At 50.7% G+C, this 22,327-nt stretch overlaps 1 protein-coding gene and 1 long non-coding RNA gene across 2 annotated transcripts in view; both read left to right on the top strand.

Annotated features, from left to right (window-relative positions):
* The window catches only part of IGFBP2 (insulin like growth factor binding protein 2), a 51,076-nt gene that overhangs the window by 5,113 nt on the left and 23,636 nt on the right, over positions 1–22,327 (top strand). The gene's annotated exons all lie outside the window — the stretch shown is intronic.
* Positions 11,402–19,182, top strand: LOC311439220. The gene is made up of 2 exons (XR_014694596.1): positions 11,402–11,675; positions 17,778–19,182. It is a non-coding gene; the product is annotated as an uncharacterized lncRNA (long non-coding RNA).

Below are 22,327 nucleotides of genomic sequence, written 5' to 3'. Positions count from 1 at the left end.
CAAGGGAAGAGCGAGAAGCCCCGTCTGTGAGAAAGTCCATGTCGTTTGTTTTATCCACATCCAGGAATTGAGCCGAGATAAACAATTCAGGAGGCAAAGCAGCAAAAAACTGGAATGCGAGAGGTGTGTTTGTGTTTGGCTCTGGGCTAGACCTGGCTGCAGCATCAGCTGGGGCTGCTGTGTCCGACCGATGAGCTGTTGGCATCATTGCCCACAGACACAACCAGGTTTCGGAGGACAGGCTTTCGTCCGGTGGCCGGCAGCACTTCTGTGCCTGTTCTTCTAGGGCAAGTGTTCATCATGAAGGGGCTACGAGGAGCAGCAGTTGTCCTGAGGTCTGTGTGCATTTCTGCTTGGATTGGGCTACTCCAGCTTTCTGGGCATGGTTACAGCCCAGCTCCCTCCTGGGGCTGCGATTCCTTCGGGGAAGGTCTTTTGTTTGAGGCCAGCAGAGTAAGATGAAGGGCGAGGTAACACGTGAAGATGCTTTTAAAGCATTTCTGTCACACGAGGAGGACGGAGCTCAGGCGTGTACTGAGTTTCCAGATGTTCCTCCCTCTTCTTTGGGAAGGTGCTGCGCAAATCAGCGTGCGTGTAGCCGCTTTGGAGGGTGTCCTTTAACAGCACATATTGAACACATCGGGCTCTGCTTTCCATCATGGTGTTGCTGACTGTTTGCATCTGCCAGAGAGGCATGTGTGTCCTCAGTGGAAGACTGAGGCTTTACCAGATGGCCTTAGTCTCGCTGAGAAAGCCACTTTAGCCCCCCGTGCCTGTTCCCTTGCTATGTGCCATGCAGCACCACGATGGCTCACGTGTGCAGAGTGGGCCGGGGGATTTGGAGGCTAAAAATGGTGCATGTTCTGGGAGTGCACCTAGGAGAGAAGAGAAACCCGGGCTTTGGGTCCTGGCATGCCGTGCAGATTTTTTTTGGCTGCCTTTCATCCCCACCGAGCTGCTCTCACGGCAGTCATGCCCCACTCCCTCCCTGTCCCAGTGCACATCCCTGTGCTCTGTCGTGTTGGTCTTGGTCCTTGTCTGCTCCCTGGGCAGGCCATGATAAGGCATTAACCAACAAAATCTTTACTTTTCTGGCTGATTATTCTGCTGGTTTAGCTCCCTGAATCTTTTCTGCATGGGATCAGCTGAGTACTGATGCAAGGGACATGCTAGGAGCCCAAGGTCAGGCCCAAGGGTACAGGAAAAGGGGGAGCCACACAGAAAATCTGCCTTCAGCAGACCGAACCTCTGGCTGAGACATCTCTGCCCACCTTCGGCAGCCGCCGCCAGCAAGCTGGGAGGCGTTGGACATTCATGAGCTGGCCGAGTGTGCCCTCATTAAACACGCGAGCTGACATCTCATTACACGCGAACGTGGCGCGGTGCTTATCCGGGGCGAAGGCTGAAGAGAAAAAAGGGTTAGAGCGTGCTTATGGCAGCCTTACAGCAGCTCAGCGTTTGACAGCCTGGGCTCCGTTGTTCTCACTGCAGAGCTGTGTTGTAGTTGGTGTTCTGCCCTACACGTATTTAGCGAGATAGCAGTGGGAAGATAAAAATCTCGTGCTGCGTCAGCTTGTGATAGAGAGAAATTGTTTGAGAAAGGAAAGGGTCAGTAATCACATGCCTTTCTTATGGGCTGGGATACAGAAAAACATCAGGTCACTTTTATAAGCCTTAATCTATCTTTTGACATTGCAGCTTTTATTCTGAAGAAAGCCGCACTGTGCCTCTTGGCTGGTAAGGGAACAAGTTCACTGCCTGGTGCTCTCTGTAGTCAAAGATCCCATTAATTCTGCCGGCCGCGAGGAACGATTTCTTGGTATTTCATTCTGGGCTGTAATTGAGAGTGACACAAAGCGCTGGTGGGAATTGGACTGTGTTGAAATCCGTGCTTTTCCTTACAATTTCCTGCAGATAGAACAGCTCAGGTGGGATGAGGGGATTTTTAATGCTCTGCCCTTGAAATTAATAATGTCTCCACCACCCTACTGTCTGGAGGCGATTTTTGAGAGGAGTTTCTGTGCCTCCTCGCATCTTGTCCTTGTAGCCAGGTAATGCAGCGTACCTACAGCAGTGAAGAGCTGTTGCAATCACTCGCATGACATCTTCTGTGGGAGAGCCCCAAAGCCCTACAGTGCAGGGAAAATTCATTAAGCAATGCCCAGTACTTCTGATCGAGACCACAGCAAACTTCCCTGGAAGATCTTGGTTTTCAGCCTTCATTCTGGGCAGCATGTTCTCAGCTCTTCTGGTTCGTACTAAAAGACCCACCCCATGCTAGTGGGCTTCTCTTGGCTTGGTGATCAGGTTTTCTGATAACCTTCCCATATTGTTTTAAAACTAGGAAGGGGTGGGCATCTGATAGCTGTGTCCCAGGAATGTTTGCTTTTCGGTCTTGGGGGGACTGGTGGGTGAAGTGAGTTGCAGAAAGCATTTTTGTGGTTTTTGGTGCCTCCAGCGAGGACGTGTGTGTCCTCCAGCGTGGCCTGTCTCCTGTATGTCAGAATTCCCAAATTTTATTCTGAAGGGGAGCAGTACAGACCCTAAGTGGTCCCAGCGAAGGCAGAAGAGCAAAAGCAGAAAAAAAAACTGGCTGGAATTTGACTTTTTTTTTTTTTTTTTTTTTTTTTTCCGTCTGGAAAATTGCTCGGAGGCGATTATTTTCTGTTTGAATTCGTGAGGGTTTGCCTGCGGCGCCGGGGGCGAGGTGCGCGGTTCAGCTGCGAGCGGAGCTGGAGGGCGGCGCGGGCTTTGCAGCCAGAGCAATGGCAGGCCTCCCACGCAGCCCATGTGGAAACGCTCGGCTCTCGGCGCGTTCGGCGAGCGGGCTGCTCGCCCCCATCTGCTGCCGTTTCATCTGGCACTTCAAAAGCAAGCAGAAACGGGGAGAGGAACGCAGGTTTCGCATGAGGAGGAGGAGGAGCAGGAGCAGGAGCAGGAGGGGCGGCCGGAGTGAGGCCCTCATCCTCCTGCGTTTCTGGGGTCGTGGTGGGGCTGTGGCCCGTATCTATGGCCAGGCTGTGGAGCTGGTGGTATTGTGGACAATTCAGCTTGGCAGCTGGGAGATGAACCTCGGTGGCTGGGTTGGGAGCTCCCTGAAGTGCCTTGGTTTGTGTCCTCTGGGTCTCGGCCACCAGAAGGGTAAGGCCATGTGGGTTGTAAGGTCAGGGTGGTTGGCCACAGTGGCATTTCTGTTGGCGGTGAGGCTAACCCAACAGCCCTGTGGCTTTCCACGGTGCTTTTCTGTTCCTTCTGGTCCTCCTCAGTCGCCTTGTCGAGCTTTTGCCAAAGGCAAATTCCAGTTACCTGGGTGAATCACATCTTGTTTTTTTGGGGACACTCATCGGGGGTGCTGCAATTCACCTTCTGCACAGCTTTGCTCTCCTAGGCTTGCAGTTGAGCTAGTGAAAATGCTGAGCGATAACACTGCAACGAGTCTCACCACTGCTTTCTGAAGGTCGGAACAACTGCTCCAGCATCCATCCGAGGCTCTGGCAAGGCACCTCATAGTCAGACTGGTCAAGGACAGCGGTCCTGTGGTAGAACCATCTCCCTTTCTGCACTATTGAGCTCCAAGAGCCTTTTCTTTTTGGCACAGTACTTACCACTGACCAAGCTTGATGCAATCCTTGATGTGTAGAGGGTCCTTTCCCTTCATCTGAACACAATATGAACCTGATTGACGAAATGGCAGGGAAATCAGTGCTGTACCATCTTGATCCAACTGTGGTGTGAATGTTAAATCATCTGCCATGATGGACACTGGGATCAGGAGGCCTGAAGCAATGCATGGACATGGTAGGGGACCTTCTCCTTTATCCGTGGTGAACAATCCTGCCTCCATATCTTGTGCAGAGGTGGTTTGGGGAGGATTTTGTTTAAACTGTTAGAAATCCTGTTATACAGGACATTTGAGGCAGAAAATCTGGGTTCCTGGTGGTGTTCAGGGAGCCTGAGCATTCTTGGGACTGGATGGTGGGACAGCAGCAGAGGTATTATTTGAGGCTAACCCTCTAACCCATCACTAAATTTAAAGAGCAGTCCAAAATTTTTGGGGGAGAAAAAAAAGAGACTATGGCAAAATGGTGCCTTCTTACACAATAGATTGGCTCCCTGTGGGTATTCTGAGTCATTTTGTTGTTGTTGTTGATTTTAGTGACTGAAATAAGTTTATTCCATGCTTTTTTTCCTTGCCAGACCCCACAGACCCTGTCACCCCCAGCTCACAGGGAGCAAGACAGATTCCATTAATTCTTGTGCATTATTGAGGGATTTCGGTCGATGGGATTCTTGCCTGAAATTTCTCTGTGGAGGAGCCTGGCTTCCCACTGACTGCAGATGGGACCCAAAAACCTCAGGCTCCTAGCAGGCCCGGTGGAGCTGCAGGAATACATTTTTTAGCGTGTCCAGGAGATATTCGGTACCCTGCTCCTTTCAGGGCACCTGTCATTGAGAGAGTGACCAGGGCTGGGCGGGTGGAAGTGGTTGGTCTGCAGGGCTTTGAATGCCGTCAAACTGCTTGATTTTGGAGGTCTGGCAGGTCTCGACCTTTGTGCACGTGACTGGGGCATGTCTGGTCTGGGGGCACCGGGAGGAATTTGGCACGGAGCCCTGTAAGGCAATGGTCCTATTTAGTAAAGCTCGGGCTGTGGGAGTCGGTGCGAGGAAATCACAACATCCGCTTGGGTTTCTGCAGTCTCTGTCCTGGGGGCCAGTCGAGTGTTGAAGGAGGCCACAGGAATCCTGCTCGTGACCACAGCCAGATTAATGGCTATTTTGGCAGCTTTTCAGGAGTGAGGAATTTGGCCACTTTCATAATAATGGCTAGAAATTCCACATGAATTAATTAGTTTTATTACAGGACATGTCCTTCCTGCTCCTCCAGGGCTGCCTGAAACACTGAACTCATTACTTGAAGAAATGAAAATAGTACTAAAAATAAGAACTGGTATCCCAAGCCTTTGTCAGGAAATGTGCAGAGTACACTGACATCCTCCACCAGACGTGCTTCCGAAGCTGTGGCTTTTGGCCAGATGAGATCTGAACCCAAGCTTTAGATCAATTGCAGCCACTAAAATGCCCCAGCCTGCTCTACAAGGGTGTCTTCTCTCAGCCTCTTGGCCCCTGCTCAGCTTACACCATTCCTCTAGGCTTTTTAATCAATCCTGCAATTTCAGTTTAATGTAGCGTTCACATCTGACCCTTTGATGTTTTATGGCGGAGGCCGTGCACCTTCAGCTGTCTCCCACCTCTGTGATGAGTTTCCATAGTGCTGCTCCTGCCTTGCAAGGACCCTGTTTGTATCTGCGGTAGGAAAGTGCTTGGAAACACCCATGGGAAAGGGTCCTCTGCAGTTGAGTTTTGGTCAAGGGAATGCCATCAAAATGACAGCATGCGACTTTGGAAAGAGCTACTCAAGAGTAGCCAGAATAACTGTGGACTAAGTAAATATTTTGGGAGCCCAGAGCTGATAACTTTCCCCTGCTTACGTTTGTGGGGAGTCTGTCTGTAAATACTTACCGTCTTTCACGTAGCTTTTTAAACAAATGTGCTCAGTGGACTCAGTGTGCTCAGTTTTATTTGAATCTCCTTTTTAGAAGCACTGATGTCCTGAGATTTGCCTGTTGGTAAGGGGCAGGTGTGCAAAGTGAGCCCTGCTTGCCGGTCATCCCAGTGTTTGCTTTATGAACATTGCTTCAGAGACTTGTGTATGGACAGGGGGTTCTCCGTGTGAATCTGAGCAGCTCCACCTTTGTGGATCAGGGCATGACTGGCTTGCTTTTTTTTTTTTTTTTTTTTCTCCTGTTTTGGAGCTGAACGTGGCAAAACTGACCAGGGAGGTGATCAGGTTCCTGCAGGTCCCACCACACAGAAAATGGCTTGGTTTGTGCTCAGGCCTCTTGGGAACTATGACTGTCATCCTACAAGGTCTAAGGCCAGCTGAGCTGACAACGGATTAATCACAAATCTTTCAGCTTAAACAAAATATGCCTGTTAGAAAAAAAGAAAAAAAAAAAAGAAAAAAAAAAAAGAAAAAAAAAAAAGATAATGCAGAGAGCTTTCTTCTAATCTCAGCCGGTTGGACAGCTTCCGACTTTCTAGTAATGATTGTTATTGATTTCAGTCCTTGCTTACCCCTGTTTTGTGTTTATTCTGTCTTTTTATCAGTTTGATTTCAAGGATTTGTTACCTTAACCCCTGGCCATTGGGCTGCCCTTTGTGTCCTGAAGCAGACCTTTATGAATTCAGGCTGTGCTGAAAATGCTTGGGCAGTGCGGATATGACTTGGCAGCACACCAAGCTGGCCAAAGGTCCATCAGGCCCATAATCCTGCCTTAGGTGGTGGCCAGTAAATTGGGCATTCCTGGAAAAGGGTGAGTATGGGGTGAGCCTTGCCTTCAGCTGCCCTCCTGACTTCTAGCAGTGGGGCTTCAAGTGCCGGGGAAGCAAACCCTCAGCCGTGTACATGAGTGCTGTGTCTTGAGGCGTTGGGCAGGAAGATCTCCACACATAAGACCAAGCTGGAGTTGCTCTTACAAACCCCATTTGCTGCCTGCTGGCACCTCTCATCGCTTCATGTGTCTGGGAGCAGCAGCCGCGGTGAGAAGGGAGGTCCCATCCAGGAGGTGTCCTTTCCCCTGACAGTGATGTGCCCAGGCAGAGCCAAAATGTTCCAGCTGACATCAAATCTGCTCCCCTCTGAAATGCAGAGGCCCCCTATAAATATTTAACTGAATCTGCCTTTTTTTTTTTCTTTTTTTTTTTTCTTTTTTTTTCTTTTTTTCCCCCCAGTTCCTTTCTTTCTTTTTCCCCTGCCCATGTGGGGATAGTTGCCTGAATGCATAACCCGTTCATGGCATCCCATGATGAGGCTGCATTTTAGGCAGCTGAATAATGCGTCTTGCTTGTCGCCCGTCATCACTACCCATGTTCAAGCCTGACGTTGAGCTACGTGTTGAGTGTGTGAATGCTCCTCTGGGAGTATTTACAATCCACTCTGGACTGTCCACTGCCATAAAAAATTACATTTTCGGCTGTAAGCTCTTGCAGCTTTTCTCTCGAAGCAGTCCGTGGTGGATGCCAGCAGATTGAGGAGATATTTTTTAATGGGAGGAATTCCCCCAGATTTCTCCATGAAAAAGCTGTTAATGATCTGCCTGGTGGAAATCAGCGGGGCGAGGAAGGTGTCCCTGTGAGCGGGCAGCAGACTGGGCTGTGCTTTGGAAATCCCTGCAGCCGTGGGCTGAGCAGTGTCAGCAGCAGGAGCGGGGCAGGGCTGGGTTGGGCTGATGCCGGGACCTGGGCTTGTTGTGCAAGGCTCGGAGCTTGCAGTTTGCCCTGCACGGGCGTTACCTCGAGCTGGTTGCACCTTTTTTCTCTCCAACCCTGCAGGCATGCACGGTGCCTGGAGGGCGAACAGCCACAGCCCGTGCCTCCGGGCAGGGCAAGAGGGATGGGGACATCAGGGACAAGGTGCTGTGCTGATCGGGGAGCTGGAATTTGGGCCGGGGGTGCTGGTTTTGTTGCAGGAGCATTGCCACGAGAGCATGGGAAGTAGGATCCTGGGCTGTCGCTGCCAAAAACGGAGCAAATGCGGGTTTTCCCATGGCAGCGGTGGTGAGCGGCTGCACTTTGGGGCAGGAGATGTGGCGTTGGTCCCCTCATCGCTGAACCTGCACTAACGTGGTGCAGTGCTGCTGTCGTGCCCAGGCTTGTGGCGTGGCTGGGTTTGCTGTTTTGGGCTGGTGAGTCAGACCCCGGGCAGCCTTAGGCCAGAGCTGCAGGTTCGCCCTTTTTCCTTGCATCTGTTCAGAGAGGCAGCCTGCTCTACCCGGGCACCGAGCAGAGGAGCCTGACCTTCCCCCAAAAACCCTGCCCTCACGCAGGGACCTCGGTGCGGGTTTAGACACCGAAGTTTGGGCAAACACATTTTGTGGGGCCGCCTGGAGGACTCCTGCCCCTCTTGTGTAGAGGGACGCACCCGGGAAGCAGAAATAGCAAGTGACTAAATGTCACGGCTGCGTTCCTGCCGTCGGAACAGAACTCCCTATTTTCTTTTGACGGCGAAAATCAACTTCCCCTTTCCCCCCAAGCTGGCTGCCCGTGGCCGTGCCCTCGCTGCGGGTATGCAGGACGGCTCGGGTCAGCCTGAAAGGAAAATGCTCCCGCTGCGGGCTTTTCACTGCCTGGCTTCTTTCTGAAAAAAAAAAAAAAAAAAAAACGTGCCGGGCTTTCGCTGCTCCTAGTGCAGGGCTGTAGCTGGAATAGGGGACGGCGGCCTCGTTTTGGAGCTCGTCTCCGTTTTGGGCTGCTCTCATCCCCTTCTGCATCCACGTTTCTTAGACTAAAACAGCCTGCGAGGTGCTCCGCTGCTGAACGCTGCAGAAACCACGGCGGTGCCACACACGGCATGTGCTGCCTAGTCGGAACATGCCGGGGTGAAGAAACCTCTGAAAACCTCCAATGCAAAATCCCCGGGGATTTTTTTGGAATTCTTTTTGATACTCTTTCCAGCAGCAGAAACCTGGTCCTCTGCGGGGTGGGAGCCTGGTGGGTGAGCCAAGAACTTGGTCCCTGTTCGCAGAAGGCTTCTGGGGGCCCTTGGGGATCTCCTTGGTGCCAGGAGGGAAACACACCGTTATACCCATGCTGAGCAATGTGTTCACCCCAGTCCCCCTTTGCCTTCTTTGGTAGCTGCTGTTCCTGTCCTTACAGCCTTGTACATTCTTCCCATTGCATCTTTTTTTTTGGTTTATTATTTTCTTTCTGCTATGAAGTGCTCTCTCTTTTCCTCTCTCTTCCTCTTGCTGCGTTTCTGCCAGCCTCGCCTTCTCCCCCTGCGCCCACTCTCGGGTTCACTTTGCATATTTTCACCCAGGTGCTGGCAGCCTCATTTGGACCCGTCTGGCTCGGTGGAGACCTGCTCAGACCTGCAGAGAGCACAGAGAGCAGCCGGCGGGGTCCAGCTTTTCCTTTGCCTGAGATGTAAACGCTGTCTGTCTTAGGTCCCCCGTTCAAACTCTGTGTGGTCTTTCCAAATGATGATACTTGAGCTCATGGAAGTCCACCAAATCCAGTCTCCAGACCATGCCCCTGAATGCTGTAGACATTTGGTTGCTTTTATTTGTATTGTTTTTCCAGTTTTTGCTGAAATTGTGCCACAAGCGTACCTCCTCGACGGAACTGCTGGTACTTAGGCTCCCTCCATCCCACCAGCCCTGTTACTGGCCATGGTCTTCAATTTCTTTTCCTTCTAAAAACACCAAAAAGGAGCCTTGTGTTTGACCATAAGCAGACCTTTTTGACCTACCCAACAAAACAAAAGCCCAGAACATTTTCTGTAAGTCCAGTTTTATTACCACTTTCCTGTCTTCCAGGTCATCAGCCAAGCCAAAAGACCCCATACAGCTGCCACATCTTTGCACAGTCCTGCTTTCTGTGCAAACTCAGAGTTGCTTTATAAAAACGTGTGCAAGCATTTTAACTACCCTGATTATTTTTTTCTACTTGCATTTGGAGAGAGCGTCTCCTTTTGTTGCAGCTGTACTGAGATGAGATGTTTTAGTCCTGGCTCTCCCTCTCCAAGAGCAGCGCAAGGAGAAAGCCATCAGAAGCTACGGAGAGGGCAGCACGATGGTGAACACCAGAGGGGCTTGAACTTGGCATGTTCAAGCTGTATGAGAAGGCTTTCCTGGGGCTGTTGTTGACCCTCTGGATGTGTACACCTGTAGTCATCTCCTTCCTCTCCCTCTTACCAACTATCTGAGGGATTCCTGAAAGCCCATCCCAAAGCTGGGGCGGGTGGCTTGGCACCACGTGCAAATCCTGCACCCGGGCTGCTCTTGCACTGTTGCCCATCCCCTTCCAGAGGCTTTGGGGCAGCCCTGCACGGGAACTGCCCCGGTTTGGGTTGGCAGGAGGGCTGCCGAGGCAGCGGCCCTGCATCTCCTCGCTCTTTATTCCTGTTACCTGGGGCACTGTCTGTCTCCTCAGCATGCAAATTACCCTCTGCTTTGCATCTCCTGTAATTCAAACCGGTGCAAATTGCTTTCCTCTGCTGCCGATATCCGTTTTCTGACCTAGCGTTTCTGCTGTCGTTGAGTTTTGGCCTTCACCCTTTCGGGGCTGGCACCCACTGAACCCGGCTGAGAAAGTGGCCCTTTGTGCCGAGCTCTTTGGAGGAACCGGGGAGCTTTGCCTTCCCCGCTGCGAGCCTTTTTGGCCGGCGAACGCCTGCCCTGTTCTGGTGGGGAGGGATTTCGGGGTGAGGGGGAGGTGAGAGCGCTCCTTGTGCTCGAAGAAAAATGATGAATGACTCTCTTGTGCTTCTGAACAAAACCAGGAAATCAGAAGGGGGGGGGGGGGGGGGGGAGGGAGAAAAAAAAAGCAAAAAAAAAAAAAAAAAGAGGAAATGAGAAACAGTAAAGAGGCCTCCCCCGCCTTCATATAAGCAATCACTCCACAGCATCTGGAGCCCAGTAAAAGGGCCGTTCCCAGGAGCTCAGGCACTCGCCAGCCACGCAGATCTCCTCTGTGGGGCTTGCTCCGCTCTGTCTGCCCCGTGCCCACCGCCGCGGGCAGACCCGAGCTCCATCTCAGCAGCCACCGGCACCGGAGGTGCACGTGTCTGCCGGGGCTGGATCCGGCCCCAGGACACGGTTGCATTGCTGTCGGCGCAGCCAGAGCACCCGATACGGTGTTTATGCTGGCGGGCTGCCCTACGCCGGCGTCGCGTTACAGCGGTGCGGGCAGCACGACACCCGATCCAGCCTGAAATCTGCTGGAGCGGAGTCGTCCCCCCCCACCCTCCGCCCTCAAAAATGTTTTGGGCGCTGTAGATGTAGCAGGGGCGAGACCAGAGCGGGTCAGCATCCCGCCAGGCTTTGATTTAAGCATCTTCAAGCTGGAGTTGGCTTAGGTTGGGTTTCTCAACGCGCTACGTGGTTGAATTGGGGTGGGCAAATGCAGCTGCAATGGGGCTGGAGGTGGTGGTGTTCTGGCGTGAGCTGTCCCTGCCACCTTGCGTGGGCGAGGAAAATCATAGAATATACAGAATCGGAGAATATCCCGAGTTGGAAGGGACCCACAAGGATCATTGAGTCCAGCTCCTGGTCTCCCTGCAGCGAGTGGTCCAGCACAGCTCTGCTGCAGCTTGCCGAGATGGAGCCCCACGTGCTGAAGCACTTTGCTTTTCCATGGCCCCCTTGGGAGGAGCCCTTTGGCTATTTGGTAAAGCACAAATCTGGTAAGGACCTCAACAGACGAAACTTTTCCTTAGTGTAACCTCACTGGTGCTGCAGGTGACTCGTTGTGGAACAAGCTGCCTGCAAGGGGACAGCTGTCCCTGAGGGCGGCTTTAAAACAGCAGTGGCAGTTCCCAAAATAGAGACCCCGCCAGGGAAGCTGCTCTCACCCCTTTCCAGCTGGAGACAATCTCGGCTGAAGCAGCTGAGCATCCTCACCATCCAGGCACAAGCACCAGCTGCTAATTTGGGCCTAGTTTTTATCCCTCTGTTGTCTCCATCAAGTCCCACCTGAATTTAAGAGTTAAATAGGGGGGTCAGCAGGGGTCAGCTTGTTTCTTCTTTGTGGTGTGGAGGCTGCAGGGGAGCTCTTCCTCCCTTTTTTTCAACATGCAAGTCCACTGGGTGTGTTTTACGGCCTGTCATCCTCAGGTCTGGGGATTTTCAGTGTTTGGGGCTCTGGGGGAGGTTTCTTCGTAGCAGCAGCAATGCAGGTGTTGTGGGTTCTGTGCTGATGAATGGTTTCATTTCTGAAATTTTTGTTTTTTATTTGTCAGGATGTAGCACAGCACTCGCTCACCTGTTTGCATGGCCCCACGTCCATTCTTACAGGCCTGGAGCATGTCTGAAAAATGGACGTGCTTTTGAGTGAGGGTATGGGGAGGGAAGGCTTTCGAGGTCCCCTCTTAGCACCTTGTGAACCAGAAGGGATCCTGTTCTAGTCAGTGGGGCTTGGGCAGTGACTCCAGGTCAGTTTTTGGGGCAGCTCTTCAGCTGCACGAGTCTGGGGTCAGCAACCCAAGAGGCAGCATGTGCAAGGCCTGAGCCGTGTGCCCTCGTGGGCTCCTTCCTCAGCTGGGCCTGTGGGCAGCCTGGGGGGGGAACAACGCTGCCCCAGCACTTGTTGAAGTTTGTCGAAGGTTTCTGTTGAACCCAGAAACCCTGGGCTCCTTGGTGAGGCTGTATTTTGGGCCTGAGCCCTTCAAATTAGCTGTGCCCTCTCAAAGGGAGAGAAATCGCTGTCCCTGTCTTCCTCAGGGAAAGCTCCTGAGGGAAGCCTGCCTCCTCTGTGGTTTCCATAACACCATGTGGAGGCGTCTGCATCTCCTGATGCCTTACTAATTTACCAGTAATGACTTTTTGGGGTTATTTTTAACAGGTGCATTGTGCAATTAATGGGCTTTTTATTGGTGGTAAACAAGCTGTGTGAGGCTGGGGTGCTGCTGGGGCTTGACCAGGAGACTCGCTGCTGCTCCGTGCTCTAGAAATGATTCATTTTTTTTTCCTCTGCACCTCCTAGCCCGATGTATGGGGAGCCCCAACCCATCCCCGTGGGATTTGTTGCAGGCCTAGGTCTTGCCCAATGCTGCCAGTTGCTGATGGGCCCCCATGTGTCCCCAGGGATCTCACAGTGCTGTGTGTGTGCCTCCACCATCCAGGCTAACTCTGAGTGAAAAGTATCAAACTTCAGTGGCCAAGAAAAGAGTGCTGACCTATTTTGGACACTTATTTATATTCAAGTTGCTTCTCGCTGTCTCTGTGAAAAAGCTGTTGTGACTCCAGTGCTTTAAATTTTTCCCCTCCCAAAGCTTTTGTTTCTCACAGGATATAATCTAGGACTAACATCTGTATTTTCCAGTAGTCAGAATGAATACCTTTTTAAATCTTTATTAAGTTTTCTGGATGAAGCAACACTTCTGCAAAGCCAGCTCTGTAATAAAGCAAAGTCTTTGGTTGTGTTGTTTCTCAAGCTTTACAGATTCTCTTGAATTTTTTGCTGTAACCCAAAGCTTTCAGACCAAATTGGGGAAAAAGTTGAAAATGTCATTATTGGCTCTGGTAATGAGCCACACAGGAAAGTCATCTAATGTAGGGTCAACAAAATACTGTGGAAAGCTGTTTTCAGTTTTGTTCAACTATGGTTTCCTTTAACTACACTTATTGTGTATCGTTTTGCTGAAATCTTGATCTTCTCTTGAAAGATCTTATTGATGAAAATGGCTTCTCCTGTCTTGTTTTGACAGCTAAGCTATTCTCTAGCTTTATATGCTGTGGTTCGCAGTTAATTTCTGGTGCCTTTTAAATTGAGAGTGTAGTGTTTGTCAAAACTGTATCACTGGAGTAATCATGAAACTTGAAGGGCTTGGTCAGTGCAGCTGTGTGCGCTAACAGTGGCTGGATACTTGTCCTGCATATTTTGACCTCCTTATTACTGTGAACTGTAGGAATATAGGTTAGACAACTAGAAAAAAAAAAGAATAAAATGCTGCAGGTGTCATCCGTATGAATGATGGTTGTTGTAGTCCCTTGTATTTCATTATTTTCTGTTTCAGTGTAGGAGCTTAGTGTATGTTTTTCTTTGAGACCTGAAAGAGCAATGGTAAATAAAATAAATAAATCAAATCTGGAAGTAGCTTGATTGATGGAAACTGCAAGCCCTTTGGCTTCACTAGCCAAGCTTGCAGATTCACTGAACATGCTGGCCTTATGGTTAACTAGCTGTACCCTGAGTGCATTTACATGATGACCAACTCCCAAAAGGTCAATGGAAGCCTTTCCATCATCTGTCTGCAGCTGAATTTGACCCAAAGTGCATCTGTGAAAAATTAGGGAAGTTTCCTCATTATGCAGTCATGGTACATGGCTTTAATGTATGTGTTCCTGTTTTTTGGAGTGTATGTCATGAAGTTAGTGAGATCACGTATACAGACAGACACACCAACTGAAATGTCTCCCTGTATTGATGTGGCTGGGTTTGGGTCCCAAATTGTGCCCTTGCAGGAGGGCTGGTGCTTTAGCATTGGCTCCATGAGCTCCTGGGGCTGATGGCTCTGTGGTTCCTGTCAAATGGAGCTGCTCCTTGAGTGTGGCCAGGGTGCCAGTGGCCCTGCTCAGGTTTCCTTTGCATCATTTATCAGGTCTGAGGCCACAATTTTTCTATACTGGAAGCTCATGAAGGTGTGATTTTTTTTCTTGTCTTTATTTTCTCTTTGCTTGAGCCCATCAATTCAATCCTTTGTACTTCTGCTCAGTGGTCATCTTGGTGCTGATAATGCTGCTTACAAGTGTGTTGGCTCTGCGTCTTACCCTGATGACATTTTGGTTTGCAGAATTTACCAAAAAAACCCTGCAATTCCGAATGATCAATCCCTTTGATTCAGGCTTGGACAGAAGTCTGAGCATTGGATGTTCATCCCCTGTGCTGCTGCCACCATGTTTGTCTCCAAGCAGGAAGGATCTGATTAAATCACAGCACACCTCCATTAATGTGCAAGCGTGGCAGCTCCCTGAAGTTTCATATTAGCTGTATTTTTCATGTGGTGTGAGTAATCATGTTCACACATCCAGAGGGCTGAAGAAAGCAATGTGCAGAAATTGCTGCATATGCATTTCAAAACTCCCCGTGGAAGACTGTTTAATTAGCTTTAATGAGCTGGCTGGTGTGCATACACGTGCGTGTGCTTTCACCACTTGGAGCTCGCAGGCTCAGAGGCGCTGGTGTGCGTCCCAGGTAAATGGGATGAGTACGTGGGAGAGGTGTTTGTGCACTTGCAGACAGCAGGTCTGAAGCAGGCTTTACCTGTGTTCGACAAGCCTGTGCTGTAACAGACCTCCATCGTGGAGGGGAAGCACTTGGAAGCCAGGTTTGCTGTGGTTTCGGCTGCTTAGGTGCGGCAGGATGGGAGCAGCGCCCTGGCTCGTCCCAAGAGCTGTCGGTGGCAGGGTTGCAGTAGGTCACAGGTGATGTGTGCCACCGGGGTTTTAATTAGAGGGGAAAAATGGTCAGTCAGAGGGGCAGGTAACCACCTTGCACCTTGCTGCACCTCAGGTCTGCTCCCCTGCCTGATTTCCATTGCTGGAGTCAGCCCTGAGCTGGCTGCGTGTAATTTGGCTTCCTTGCAGGGGTGATGGCCGGGGGTCAGTGCTCAGCTTCCAGGAAGGACCAGGCTGGGTCGAGAGCCATGCCGAGAGGGTGGCCATTTTAATGAGGGATTTCTTTGTGCTGCTTTTTTTTTTTTTTTTTTAATTAACCTTTGTTTTCTGTCAAGAAAGCTGTCCCGAGGCACGACTTAGCAAGGCAAACATGCCTGGACAAAGGGAGCATTAAGCCTGCACAGAGGGAGGGGAGAGGGTTACACCTCTAATTACTTTGTGTGCCTGTAATTTTTTTCCCCTCTGGTGACTGATGGGTCATGAAAGGACTTGCTGGGGCTGGTGTGTGATTCACTGGGGCAGAGCACGTTCTCGGCTGATGCTGAGGGCTGTCTGGGTGCCCAGGGCAGGCAATGCCATCGCGTGGGTGTTGCTCACGCCTGAGTCAGCGCTTGTGCTGGGGATTGGGCTGTGAGAAGGAGATGGTCCTGAGCTGCATTTGTGGCCCTGTTTAGGAGAAGGGACACCCAAGCAGGGACAATGAGTTTGGAGCTCTCCCACCTTCCCCGTGGGCAGTAGTTTCCGAACTGTCTGAGCTGCCATCCCATCCCGTCTTCTGGTCCTCACATCTACTCATGGAGGTCAGGGTAGACATCTGTGCCCTCCCGAACCAGATGGGGTCGGAGGTTGGTCAGCAGGGGAGTTAGGGCTCACGGTGTTCATGTGGGAGGCAAGAAAAGGGAGGAAGGGGAACTGGGGCAGGAGTGGAGGTAGAAAATAAGCAGCTGTGGGGTTGGAGTTCTGGGCTCAACCACCATATGAGACACCAGAACATCCACATGGGTGCCGAGGTGACCAAGATGAACTGCACTATTTCTGCTGTGGCCAGCTATCCTCTTAGGAAACAACACACTGCACCAAAAAAAAAAAGTTTGGGGATGGCCTCCAACCCCTTTCTTTCACACCTCCCGATTTCCTTCTCCAAGCAGGTGAGATGCTCAGGCTCCCCCTGGTCCCCCCCTGGGGATTTGCTGCCCTTGAGGAAGGCTTTTTTGGTCTGTCGCTGGGAGGATGCTGTCAGGGTTTTTTGTCATTTTGCTGTCATTTTGTCAGGGTTTGGGGTGGCTGTTGGTACCGTGTGGTGTTGAGACCCTCCTGTGCACTGCTGCTCCACGTTTCCTTCCTATAGCTTCAGGCTGGTTTGGTGATTGTCAGTCCTGCTGCTGTGACTCTTTCCCCTGCTTTTCCCTTCATTTCACCAATTTTTTCTTTCTTGCTGGGAGATGATCCCACATTCTAATAAATCTCGCTTAATGTTTTAGAGAAAATATTTGTCAGCAGATTTTCCCTCCTCCCCTATGAATATCTTGCATTGTTTTTCATTAATTTGTCTCCAGCTGAAGGGAATGAGCGTCTTTGCCGTTTTGAACAAATTCCTCGCCCAGCCAGTGTGGGGAAATCTGTCTCCAGTGTCACCCGTTTGGCAGGGGAGAGCTGTGGGAACCGAAGTATGGAAGCTCAGTTGCATCCTCCAGATTGCAACAGGGCTATAAGGAGGTCCTTTTTTTAAGGAGAAATAAAAAAAAAAAATAAATCCAACCAGACCTGTCTGGGGGTCCTTTCATTAAGCAGAGCCGAGGGACTGCAGCAAACTACCTCTTTTACAGGAATCCCTTTTGGCTTGAAAGGAATTATTCAGGCGCTTACGCAATCCATGCTGAATTTTCAATTTGTCACAGTTTTTCCCCTACCCCCACTCTGTCCACCGGCCCGACCAGGCTCCTGCTGGGTCCCTCCACTGACTGATGTGCGTTAGGAAAAAGCCCTAACATGTATGTACGGTCCCGATCCGGCAGCCCTCGTGCACTGGGATCTTGGGATCTCTGCTTGGAGCAAGTGCCTGCGGTGCGGATGCAGGTCGAGAGTCCCTCCCCGTGTAAGGTTACCCCCGCCAGGAGGGAGAGCCATCATTTTTCAGCCCGAATTCTTTCCTGAAAGGCTGCGGTTGCCTGGTGTCTCGGCTTCCCTCTGTGGATCCGTGTGGGAAAGCCGCGAGCATTTCTCAGCTGTTTGCATTCCTTGCAGGAGGAAACCTCAGAGGCTGAGGTCTGTGGTCCTTGGGGCTCGTAACCTGAACGTGGCTGCAGAGCAAAGATACTGGGGGAAAGCTCAGGACCTTTGCTGCAGTAATACCGGCTCCAATGGGCGATGGCTGAGCGTGGTGTTTTATCTTAACTCAGTTTCAGGCTCCGGGTGGGGTGATTTGCTTGCACTGCTGCAGCGTTATCCTGGAAAAAATGATTTTTTCCCCCTGGCCACGCTGCGCTGCTGCGGGAGCACCTGATGGCCATCGTCCCTCCTCGCTCTCCTCCAAGAGGAGAGCAGGGTCTGAGCTGCAGGCGATGCCCGGCAGCGTGGGCAGTGCCCACACGCACGCAGGCTGATTCATGGTGGTGATGCAAACAGCTGAACTGCCAGGGGATGGGGCAACAGGGATTTTTTTTGTCCTGCTCCTCCCATTCAGTGCTTTGCAAGGATCGGTGGAGGGAATGGTAGATGTTAAAGCTAGCTGCTGCCGTTCAGGGAGGTATTTTCTTCTGGCTCCCTCAAAGCTCAAGGAGGGGAAAATAATAAAATTTGGCTTGTCCTTCTTGTTTTCAGGGTGTTCCGTCTTTGGAGATGCACATGGAAACCTCGGATGGGTGCACCCTTCCTGGGGCTGTGCACAGGAGTCTGAACGCAAAGAAAGAAAACAGAAGAAAACCAACTAACCCTTACCTCAGGCTGCTTTTGCTGCTCTTTGGAGCAGCTCGGGCCTTGAATACGACACCCCCCCCTTTCCCCATGCCTCTTACTAATTCCTCCTGCTGCAACAAGTGCTCGAGCCCCAGCTGCTGAGCAGCAGCCCTGGGCTGTGGTTCAGCCCCTGCCCCTCCCTGGGGCTGTGGACGTGCTGGTGCCTGCATCCCTGTGCTGTGTCCTCCAGCCTGACGCAGCTTTTTCCTTTCTTGCTCGTTTTCGAGGGGTTTGGGCTGGGGATGGGATGTGTTTTTCTTCGGTATGTAAGCCTTGACACTGTTCCTGAAGTTGTTCTGACCCGAGGAGAGCAAATCTTGCGAGAGTACTTGAGTTGTGAACTAGTTTGGTCTCCTGGGTGACACATCACGGGGGCAAATACTGCTCCTGGCAAACAAGGTTAGTTGGAGTCAGGCGGTGTCTCACCTGCAGAAGGTGCACCTGAATTCCTCCTTTGTGCTGAGCTAGCCCATACCCCAGCCAGTGGCAGGGTCTCACTGACCTGCTGTATTTAATTTAGGTCCTAAAGCTCCCCCCTCCCCAAGTCAGTTCAACCTTAATTCAACTTGCTCGAGCCAGCCTTGTCCCTGGACTTCCTGCATATGAGAGGTGGGAACAGCCCCTGGATGGTGTTTGGGGTAAAAATAAAAATAATAATAATAAAAAAATCCTTTGTGCTGCTGGGCTGTTGATCTCTGCCCCTTCCCCAGGATGCTGCCCCATCAGCTTTTGCCTGTGCTGGGGCAACATCTTGCTATCGCTGCGGCTGTGAGCAAGCCTTGTCCCCAGGCTTTGTGAGGTGAGCAGCTGCCTTTCTGCTTCCCCAGGGCAGTGCTTGCGGTTGCCCTGCTTGTGTGTGCATGAGCTTTGCAGAGCTGGGTGCACCGTGTGCCTGTTCTTTGCCTCTCCCCCACCCCTTAAAATCCCCAGGTTTCATGTTTTTCTGATCCCCTGCTCTCTGCTCGCCGTCACGTGCGCGCACGCTGCGTGCATCCTGAGCACTCAGTGTCTGATTACAAATCCTCCCCTCTGAATGTCTCTGCTCTGCCATGCCGTTTTAAATCTATAAGGAGGGCATCTGAGCAATGAAGTGCAAACGTGATCATTGTTTGGCTCTTGTGCTCAGCAGAGACTTCTATTTCTTGTTTTAAAGCCGTGTACTGGCTGTCCCATTTTGAGCCTGGCTCTCTTCCAAACGAGCCTTGTGTGCGGGCACGTGTGGATTATCCTTGTCTCTATGGCTACCCTGAAAACTTTTGAACCAGAACATTCACTGGGGGGGATCGAGCTCTAAGGTGCTGGTTTCCTACAGCTTTTGTGAAAACAGTTGGTGGGTGGTGGGACTGCACCTCGTACGTGTCTCCTGATGGGTCGTAGCCAAAACTTCTCCGGTATCAGATATCGGAGAACCAACAGCCCCCTGAGCACAGTCTCAGGAAAGAGCTACACGAGGAAAAACAAATCAGAAAACCCTAAAAAGTCAAGCTCTGTTAGATCTGTCGCTCTGGTGCATTAATATTAATTAGGTCATTTTTACTAATTACCTGTTCATCTGTATATAAGGGGCCATCGATAGCTTGCTGATGGGTCCCAGCTGGAAACTGTAGAGCATGAGAAACATAGACCTTATGAGTCACATGTGGGCAAGAGGGGTTTGATTATCACCTCCAAGAGCTCTTGTTTGCTGAGATTTTAAATCATTTTGGCAATTGCTAAGGTCTCACGTGGGATGGAAAAGTGCTCTTTGAGGGTTAAATATGTGCTTTTTAAGAGAGAATTAGTGCATGTAAGCTATTCACTGGTGTATGCTTGCTAAGAGCTGCTGTCAACATCTTGGGAAGATAACAAGTAACAGCAGTTACAAATATCATCAGTATTATTATTATGTTTTGGCTTTTTTCAGGCATCTCCCCAGTTGGGGATTTAAAGATGTTTCTAATTAGTCAGCGTTTCTAACTGTGAGAGATGACTTGCTGAGGCTCCTGTTGCAGGGCCGTCTGCCTTCAGGGCTCTCTGGAGCTCGTTCCTGGGTGAGCACTATCTCTGCTCCCCTCCTGAAGGTCACCCTCTCAGCGGTGAGAGTGAGGAGCCGAAGCGGGGGATTGGAAGTGGTGTTGTGTGGACCACAAGTAACACAAATGGGATAACACCGATCCCATTTCCTGTGGGTGTTAGGTCTCTTAGATGGGAGACCTTCGTTGGAGACTCACTGGCTTGTCTCACACGTGGTGGGACTTGGAAAATAGTTTTTATTTCTCTGCCTTGTTCAGCCATGGTGGCACATGGATGCAGCTCAGGAACAGGAGTTTTTCCAGCCCCACCTTGGCTCTGAGCTGCTCTGTGCCAGGTTGGATAATGCTCAGTAATGAAAGATTTGATGGTAAGTTGATGTATAGTTCCTTATCGGTCTTTCTAGACCGACTGTGGGAGTCAGGTCTCCTAAAAAAAAAAAAAACAAAAATAGCTGTGTTTTTTCAGCCTGGTCTTTAAACAAACAAGTGGTGACATTCCCCATGTTTCAGTCATTCCATTGCATGCCCGGTGTAATAATCTTTGAAGCCAGTTGAACTATTTGTTGTTCATTTTGTGAAAATTGGCAGAGAGGAGACCCTTTTAATACTTTGAATTTGACGTCAAAGGGCTGCATGGGAAGCATTCCTCTGTGCCAGCCCCCTGGACTGCTGGCCTCCTTGGTTCTGCTCTCTGGAGGACACACCAGTACATTGTCATTTTGGGCTTGGGAGCTGCCAAAACTGGCTTTGTTTTTTTTTTTTTTTTTCTTTTTTTCTTTTTTTACCCCCCTGTGAGTATTCTGGGAAAGATTTGGGCATTTTAATGCAATTGTGCCTTTCTGCCTCCTCAAACCTTTTCTCTCCTCTACTGAGAGCTGCTGCTGCTGCCTGAGTCCGGTTCCCTTTCTTCAGGCACTTGTTGATCGTGCAGCTCAGCAAAACCCTCATCTTCAGAGTAAGGTGTGAAAGAAACTTCTCCAGCTCCTGGAGAGTCTTCCAGGTGGGAATCATCAGCATGCAGTGGGTTTGGGCTGGTGCTTATTTGCCGCAAGAGCAGAAGGAAGGACAGGGTCACAAATTAACCTTGTTCCAGGGAAAGGGAACGTGAAGGCTTGCTCCCAGATGTGGAAACGTGGGGGAAATCAAAGAAAACAGGGAAGAGGGGAAAGAGTGCCCTTCTCCGAAATGAGAGCTGCTGTTGCTCAAACCAGGGAGTGAAATAAGTTTTAGATATAATTGAAGTTGCAGCTGAAGTGGTGGAGACAAGGCAACAGAAACATAGAGGTAGCCGCCTCTGGACATCTGTACCTGAACAAACAGCTGTCCCAGGAAGAAATTCATTTGCCCTGGGAAGAAATTAGGCTGGATGAGAACTGGTTAGGACAGGTTTACTTAAGTTCAAGGGATTGCATCATGTGGTTGCAACCTTTTTTTTCCCTCCCCGTAGGCCATCTGGGGATTTCCTGGCTGATCCTGCTCATGCTCTTTTCCCTGGGCGCTTGAGATCTCTGATAGGTGCTTGTGAACAGCTGTGGTAGAATAGCATAGACCTAGCCGAGCTCATTAAAGGAAAAGGAGTTCAGAGCAACTGAGGTGATCTGGGGGCATTAATCAGTGCCTTCAGTGGAAGCGAAGGGTTATTTTTCATTGCAGTGGCCTCTCGAAGGCATGATGGAGCTAGTGAGGTAGGTGGATGGCTGCTATCTTCATGGAAGCAATGAAATAAGGTTCTCCATGGCCCTTGGCGAGAGTCCTTGGCCCTGCTGCATTGCTTCAGCAAGGCACTCATCTTCCAGTCATTAGTCATCTTGTTATTCCATTTTGTGGAAGAGATTGTAACCAGCTGAGGAGATAGGGCAACACGAGCAGTCAGGCTGCCTTTCTATACCGCTGTATTGTTCCTTCGCCTCTGCCTTGTCCTCCTTCCAAACCCGTGGCCATCGAGACCGTACAATGGAGAGCAGGCAAGAGCATTCCTTATGGTGAGAGGAGCAGCCAGTCGGGACTTGTGCAAGTGGAGTTGCCTCACCCTGGGATTACGCTATCCATTGTGGAAAAAACAAGGGCTGGAGTCGGGAGCACGGGGCTCGATTCCTCGCGCAGCCACCGACGCCTGCATGATCTTGAACAGATGACCCTCGGTTGCTCCAGCTTGCCTGTCTGCTCTATTGTAAGCACCGAGACAGCAGAGTTGTTGTTTTCCCCGAGTGCTTCGAAATCTTGGTGCATTCGAGGAGAGCGAAGGCTCTGGGCTGCGTGGAGGCCTTCTCCATAACGCGGCCCTGCAGTCAGCCGGGCCCCTGGGGGTTTGGCAGGAGCAGGTGGACTCGAGGAGGCCGGTTTCAGGACCTGAACCTGAAGATCCTTATTAGCTAATCCAGCCACGAGGCAATGAGATAAGAG

The sequence above is a fragment of the Aythya ferina genome (genome assembly GCF_964211825.1).
Source record: "Aythya ferina genome assembly, chromosome: 6".
NCBI lineage: Eukaryota > Metazoa > Chordata > Aves > Anseriformes > Anatidae > Aythya > Aythya ferina.
This window is presented reverse-complemented; position numbering and strand designations above follow the sequence as displayed.